The sequence below is a fragment of the Humulus lupulus genome, chromosome 9 (assembly GCF_963169125.1).
Source record: "Humulus lupulus chromosome 9, drHumLupu1.1, whole genome shotgun sequence".
NCBI classification, from domain to species: Eukaryota; Viridiplantae; Streptophyta; class Magnoliopsida; order Rosales; family Cannabaceae; genus Humulus; species Humulus lupulus.
Genome location: NC_084801.1, coordinates 126,414,379 through 126,422,647, shown reverse-complemented (window position 1 = coordinate 126,422,647; position 8,269 = coordinate 126,414,379). Strand labels below are relative to the sequence as shown.

At 40.2% G+C, this 8,269-nt stretch overlaps 1 non-coding gene across 1 annotated transcript; it reads right to left on the bottom strand.

Annotated features, from left to right (window-relative positions):
- Positions 1-286: 286 nt before the first annotated feature.
- Positions 287-393, bottom strand: LOC133802703 (small nucleolar RNA R71). Its single transcript, XR_009877448.1, has one exon. It is a non-coding gene; the product is annotated as a small nucleolar RNA R71 (small nucleolar RNA).
- Positions 394-8,269: the final 7,876 nt, after the last annotated feature.

The window sequence follows — 8,269 nt, the reverse complement described above, 5'->3', positions numbered from 1 at the left end:
TATGCCAAATTTCGATTTCAAACCCGGCATGATTAACCTCCTACCAACCTTCCATGGGTTGGAAAATGAGAGTCCGTACGTGCATATTCGGGAATTCGAAGAGGTGGTGGCTACATTCAACAACCGAGCTGATGTCACCAACATTGTGAGATTGAAATTCTTTCCTTTCTCACTCAAAGACAAAGCAAAAAGCTGGTTGTATTCCTTAAGGCCTAGATCTATCGGAACATGGGACGAAATGACAAAAGCATTCTTTTCCAAATATTTCCCGCCCCATAAGACTAGCAGCCTTAAGAGACAAATCTCTACCTTCATCCAGAAAGACCATGAAACTTTCCATCAGGTTTGGGAGAGGTTTAGAGATTTGATAAATCAATGCCCACATCATGGATACGAAAGCTGGCGTCTGATCAGCTATTTCTATGACGGTCTCACAACCGGACAAAGACAATTCGTACAAATGATGTGCAATGGCGAATTCCTTCAAAAAGATCCCGATGAAGCTTTCGAGTACCTCGACGATCTTGCTGAAAAATCCTACACATGGAATGGACCAAGTCCTATGGACAAGCCACGATCAACTGGAATCTACCAATTGAAGGAAGAGGATAACGTCAAAAGCCAAATTGAATCATTGAGACAACAATTCGAGGCTTTCAAATCTCAAGAAGGTAGAGGAATCCACATGGCTGCAAAAGTAGAGACACGAGATCCATGCTTCATCTGTGGAGGAACGGAACATCAACCGCAAGAGTGCCCAACTCTTAGTGAGTTAAGAGGAGGAAAAGATGAACAATGCAATGCCTTAGGGGATTACAAGAAACCTTATAACCCTTTCTCAAACACTTACAATCCTGGTTGGCGCAACCATCCAAATTTCAGCTGGAAGGATTCGAACCAAGCATCTGGGAGCCAATGGAGGCCTGAGCAGCAACAACCACCAAAATCATACAACGCTCCTCAAAATATCATGCAGTCAAGTAATTCTCTTGAGAGTACTTTGCAAATGCTTGCACAAACTCAAATAGCCTCAACTCAAGAGCTCAAAGCTTGTTTCACACAAATGGTAGAGGAAATGAAAGACATGAAAGTCCAAATGACAAAGCTAAACACTACTTTGGCTATTCAAGAGCATGGGAAACTTCCCGCTCAACCTCTAATCCATCAAAAAGGGCAACACATGGCACAAACCTCCTCCTCTGCAGATACAAATTTCAAAGAGGTTAATGCCATCACTACTCGAAGTGGTCAAAGTACGGTTTCACCGTTAACAAAGACAACGAGTACGTCAATGCCCGCTCCAGATAATGATGTGCCAATAAACATTCCAGTAAAGGCACCCTTTCCTCAAGCTTTGAAATCCACTGGAAAGGTACTGGAAAATCATGGTGAAATCCTAGACCTTTTAACACAAGTGAAGATCAACTTGCCATTGTTGCATGTGATCAAACAAGTGCCGGCTTATGCCAAGGTTATCAAGGATTTATGCACCGTTAAAAGAAAGCATCATGTCAAGAAAACTGCATTCTTGGCAGAACAAGCTAGCGCGGTAATTGACTGCAAAACACCGCCTAAGTACAAAGATCCTGGTTGTCCCACCATCTCATGTCAAATAGGGGAACAGGAATTTGGTCAAGCCCTTCTAGACTTAGGAGCAAGTGTAAATCTCATGCCATATTCAATATACTTGCAATTAGGTCTAGGAGAACTCAAGCCCACATCTGTGGTGCTACAACTGGCTGATCGATCAGTTAAGAAACCTCGGGGAATAGTAGAAGACGTTCTGATTCAAATTGAAAAATTCTATTACCCTGTTGACTTTCTCATCTTGGACACTCAATCTGAAGTAAGTATAGAGTCCAAAATTCCCATCATTCTCGGTAGACCTTTCCTCGCAACAGCAAATGCACTCATTAACTGTAGGAATGGTCTCATGAAAATCTCTTTCGGGAACATGACTCTAGAAGTGAATGTTTTCCACATCGGCAAACAACCACCTGACAACGATGAGTGTTTCCAATCCTATCTGATCGATACACTTATTTCGGAAGAGGTCGAATCAAAATACACGTCTAATCATTTTAATCACCTCTTCCAAATTTCAGAAAGTTCTGAGCCTGATGAGTCGACAATCAACCCTGAAATCGTCAAACACTCACAGGCTAAAAGAACCATGTTTTGGAATCCAATCTTTGAGGAACTCCCTCAAGATCGAGAAACACCAAAACCATCTATTGAACAAGCTCCTCAACCAAAGTTGGCCCAACTTCCTGACGGTCTTAAGCATGTTTTCCTGGGAGCTGACAACACTTTTCCTGTCATAATATCCTCCAAGATCACTGCCACACAAGAGCTCCAACTCATCAATGTGTTGCAAGAACAAAGAGATGCATTAGGATGGACGATAGCTGACATCAAAGGTATTAGTCCATTAATTTGCTCCCATCACATTCAATTGGAAGACGGGGCTATACCACGTCGTGACCCGCAAAGAAGATTGAACCCAACGATGAAGGAAGTAGTAAAGACTGAAGTCTTGAAACTTCTGGATTCTGGCATAATCTATCCTGTTGCTGATAGTAAATGGGTCAGCCCAACTCAGGTTGTGCCCAAGAAATCTGGGGTAACTGTGGTACCAAATGAAAAAGGGGAACTTGTTCCTACCAAGGTCACAACTGGGTGGCGCATGTGCATTGATTATAGAAAATTAAATGCAGCCACCCGCAAAGACCATTTTCCACTTCCATTCATCGATCAAATATTGGAACGTGTGGCAGGTCATCCTTTCTATAGCTTTCTCGATGGTTATTCAGGGTATTACCAAATCGAGATTGCCTTAGAAGATCAGGATAAGACCACATTCACTTGTCCTTTTGGTACTTTTGCCTTCCGGCGTATGCCATTTGGCCTGTGCAATGCTCCAGCCACTTTCCAGCGATGCATGATGAGCATATTTAGTGATATGATCGAGAAATGTATGGAAGTATTCATGGATGATTTGACAGTATTTGGAGATTCCTTTGAATCAAGCCTTCTCAATTTGGAGTCTGTGCTTAAACGTTGCAAAGAGAAAGGCTTAGTACTCAACTGGGAAAAGTGTCATTTCATGGTGCCATCAGGCATAGTATTGGGGCATGTCGTGTCAGAACGAGGAATTGAGGTTGATCAATCAAAGATTGAACTCATATCAAAGCTGCCCACCCCCAAGACTGTTAAAGACATTCGGTCTTTTCTTGGGCATGCATGATTCTATAGGAGGTTCATACAAAACTTTTCGACAATTGCTCGCCCTTTGTCAAACCTCCTAGCAAAAGATGTTGTGTTCAGTTGGACACCTGAGTGTGAGGAATCTTTCCGAACACTCGTTGCAAAACTCACTTCCGCCCCTATCATTCAGCCACCAGATTGGAACTTACCATTCGAAATCATGTGTGATGCTAGAAATTATGCTATAGGGGCTGTCTTAGGTCAAAGAAGGGAAGGGAAGCCCTTCGTTGTCTATTACGCAAGTAGAACTCTTAACAGTGCTCAAATGAACTATTCTACCACTGAGAAAGAGTTACTTGCTGTAGTATTCGCACTTGACAAGTTTCGTTCCTACCTGATTGGTTCACCTATCACAGTCTTCACGGACCATTCCGCCTTAAAATACCTCCTTTCCAAAAAGGATGCTAAGGCGCGTTTAATTAGGTGGATCCTTCTGTTACAGGAATTTGATCTGACCATAAAAGACAAGAAAGGAGTTGAAAACGTGGTAGCGGACCACTTATCTCGTCTTGAATTTTCTGATTCCGCTGATGGCCCAGCCATTCGAGATGACTTCCCTGATGAACATCTCTTCGCAGTCACTAAGTTGCCATGGTACGCTCATATCGTCAATTACTTAGTGACTGGCGAACTTCCAACTGCATGGAGTGCACAAGATAAACGTAAATTTTTGGTCGAGGTTCGTAACTTCTATTGGGATGACCCATATCTTTTCAAGTATTGCCCCGACCAAATTATGAGACGTTGCATTCCAGATGATGAAATTTTTAGTGTTTTGAACTTTTGTCATAATGAAGCTTGTGGTGGTCATTTTTCAATGAAAAAGACTGCTGCAAAAATCTTACAGTGTGGTCTTTATTGGCCCACTTTGTTCAAAGACACTAACAATTTCTGTCGATCATGTGAAAGGTGTCAGAAATTAGGTGCCCTGTCCCGACGACATATGATGCCATTAAACCCAATTCTTGTAATAGAAATATTCGATTGTTGGGGAATAGACTTTATGGGACCATTTCCACCTTCTTCTGGCTACCTTTACATTCTCCTCGCCATAGACTATGTCTCGAAATGGGTGGAAGCTGTGCCTTGTCGAAATAATGATAACACAACTGTTGTGAAATTTTTAAAAGAAAATGTGTTATCTAGGTTTGGCACACCACGCGCTATCATAAGTGATCAAGGCACCCATTTTTGCAACTATTCTTTTGAGACCTTAATGCAAAAATATGGTGTAATTCATAAGGTTGCATTGCCTTATCACCCACAAACAAATGGCCAAGCTGAGTTAGCCAACCGAGAAATTAAGCAAATTTTAGAAAAGACGGTTAATCCTGACCGCAAAGATTGGTCCTCACGACTTCTCGATGCTCTCTGGGCATACCGCACTGCTTACAAAACTCAACTTGGTATGTCTCCTTATAGGCTAGTCTATGGTAAAGCCTGCCACCTTCCTGTTGAGCTGGAACACAAAGCTTATTGGGCAGTTAAAAGCCTAAATTTTGATCTCAAGGCGGCAGGACTCAATCGTAAGCTTCAATTGTCAGAAATTGAAGAGTTAAGGAACGATGCTTATGACAACTCTAGGATCTACAAGGCTAAAATGAAAGCGGTTCATGACAAGCAGATCCTAAGAAAAGAATTTGAGCCAAACCAACGAGTGCATCTTTATGACTCTCGTCTCCATATCCACCCTGGCAAGCTGAGATCAAGGTGGACTGGCCCATATGTTGTAAAAACCGTCTTTCCCAACGGTGTTGTTGAGGTCATAGACCCAACTGATGGGAGAGAATTCAAAGTAAATGGCCAGCGACTGAAACACTACATAGAAAGGGTGACCCAGCCTGAAGAAGTCACTCTCGTGGAACCAGTTTACCAAGTCTGAGTAGTGTTCCAAATTGTTTGTAAATAGGTTTGTTTTCTGTTTATTTCCCTTTTGTCATTTTATTTTATTTGTTATCATTTTGTGTTTTCAGTTTTTCATGTTTTAGAGAATCAATATTCGCTCTATCACTCGACACTCGCTATCCAGGTGTTCTCTTTCCCTGCTCTTTTACATTTATTATCTTTTGAGACATTGAGGACACTATCAGATTTTGGTTGGGGGTGGTGAGCATATTCATGCACGTTCATGTTGATTTTTGTCATATTACTATTTTCACGGTCAAATTTTTAAAAAAATTACTTATTTATTTTTGCAAAATGTTACTTTTGAGTCAATTTTTGTTATCTATATTACTAAGAGTTTCTCTAGAGTTACCTAATGCACATGCCAATTGTTGTGGTAAGATGGTTGTTAGCACATATTTGCTTAGAAATTTTCCATGTTTAAGTAATTCATTCTTTTGTGTGAGAAGTGAGACTTGAGAAAACAACTTTTAAATTTTTATTGATTCTTAGAAATGGTTATAATTATTTGGACAATGTATTGTGGTATGAATGGATGATGTTTTAGGGATAATATTTTCTATAGACAAATCTTATTAAAGAGCCTTTTATTATGTTGTTCATGGAAAAAAAAAAAAAAAAAAAAAGAAGAAGAAAATAGAAAAGAAAAAAAAAAGAAGAAAAAGAAGAAGAAGAAAAAAAAAAATAGCAAAAAGGAGAAAGACACAAGAACAATATTTCTATCATTTTCAATTATGTTGTCCCTTGTGTCCAAAAAAAAAAAAAAATGTGTTTATTAATTTTTTATTTTATGGCTCTTAAAATAAATATAAAGATTGTCTATTTAACTTAAAATCCCGAAAAACTGGTTTTGTGGTACTATTTATGGTGGTTGTCCAAATAGTCTATTTCATATCTTCGTTTCAATAATTATTTATGAGTTTGTCCTAAATATATACCCATTTGATGAGTGCTTACTTCTTTTCCAATTCCATGAGTGAAACCCTTAAGCTTTAAATACTTTCAATTACATGGGAGGTTAATGGAGTTGAGACTTTTACTTGGCATAATTTCGAAGGCTCTTATGTGCTATGGTTTGCGGTAAGAGGGTTTAAGTTTGGTGCACACACTCACAACTCTAGATTTATTCGAAGTAATTTTGATAACTCTTGTTGACTTGTTACTAACATTTTGTGTGAATACTTAAGTTCTTTTTATAATTTTTGACCGGAAACATATCATGTTGACATTTATCATTTCGCTTGAATTGCTAGAGACTAGCAATAAGCTGGTTGGGGGTTGGCGGCTGCGGCTTGGCGGCTGGGACAGGTGTGGCTGTCAGAGTCTCGTCAGGCTGATGGGACCCTCGGCGTCAGAATGTGTCAGCGTGGCAGGCGGCGTCAGGCATGTCAGGGAGGCTGGCGGCTGGCTGCTCGGCTTGGAGGCTCGGCTGGCTCGGCTCGGCGGCTCGGGTGGACGAATGGCAAGCTGCCATGTGGCAGCATGGGAGAGCAGAATTTTGCTTGGGCTTTGGCTGTTTTGGGCTTAATTTTGGGCCATTCCATCTTCAAAAATGCCATTTTCTTCATGATTTCTTCAATTTTAATTATTTATTTCCTCTTTCTTTTTCTTTGTGTCAAAAATCATTTTATTTCCTGAAAATTAAACACAAAATAAATTAAAATTAATATTTTCAAATATAAAATATATGACAATAAATCCATGAAAATATTAATTAAAACTTAATTAATTTTACACTTTAAGATTAATAAAATGATATTTTTGAGCACTAATCACCGAGCTTCTCCAAAGTCCTAATCACAACACAAATGAAACATCCTTTGTCACTAATCAATCCAAAGCTACCTCCCGGAACCAATCCCACACTCTCGGAACCCCCAAATCCCTAAAACAATGCACAGAAGGCATCCCCCAAACCCCCGGAGCAAAGGCTCAAAATTGCAAAAATTCATGTCCTGAAATTGGCCTTGAGCCGCGGCGCAGCCCCATTGCGCCGCGGCGCCCAGCAAGTCAGAGACCTCATCACGCCCAGAAACAGCCTTGCGCCGCGGCGCGCTAGAACAGCGTCGCGGCGCTCCTTCGCGAGCCCAGAAAATCTGGGTTTTCCCTGCGTTTTTCCCGAACCCAAATCACTCCAAACCATCCCAATTTCATACCTAAGCCCCGAAACCAATTTAAAACCCCACATAGACCAACCAATAACCTATAAACATAATAATCTAGCTCAATTACACAGCCACCCACAGAATTCACACTTAAATTCAGATTCAAACCCTTGAACCAAAGCTTGAGAAAAGTGTAAACCAGCCCCTTTAGATTCTTAAACCATAACAGCTACGAAAATTTAAACATGATACACTCTTACCTCAGTCAAGAACCCAGCTTGAACTCTCCTCAACTCTAGCTTCAAATCACCTTCTCTTTTAATTATTCCAACTCTGAATTCATGCAAAACCAGCCACCAACTTGCTTCAATTCATACTCATCATCTAAAAACCAGACTTGAAACTTAAACATATTATAGCTAAATCCTTACCTCTGAGTATTCTTGGCCTAAGCTTGCTTGATAACTTCAAAAACCCCTTGATTCTCCTTCCAAGAGCTAAAGTTCAGCTTCCCTTTTCTATCTTTCTTTTTTTCTACTTCTAGGTCTCCAAAATTCAGCATAAAACCAACTTCCCAAAATGCTATACGTAAGTGTATTTTCCTTCAGCTCAAACTCACCTATTACTGCCAAAAGACCAATTTATCCCTCTATTAGTATCCCTTTCTAACTAGACCTCAAGGGCTTACTTGTCCTTTTACCAGCTTTACAATTCTACCACCTCTCCAACAAAACTTGTTACCCTCTATGGTTACTAACAGTTACACAGGTTACCAAAACACTAGTTACCACTATCTAGCTTTCTAGGACCGTCTCGGCACGTGCATCACATTGAAATCACCGCACCCACGTGGTACAAATCACATATCATAATTATCACATAACATAATACACATAGTCATATAACATGCTTAAAATCATATCCATGCATCTAAATCATTAAAATCACACATAATTCCCATTATGCCCTCCAGGCACACTAATCAAGGCCCT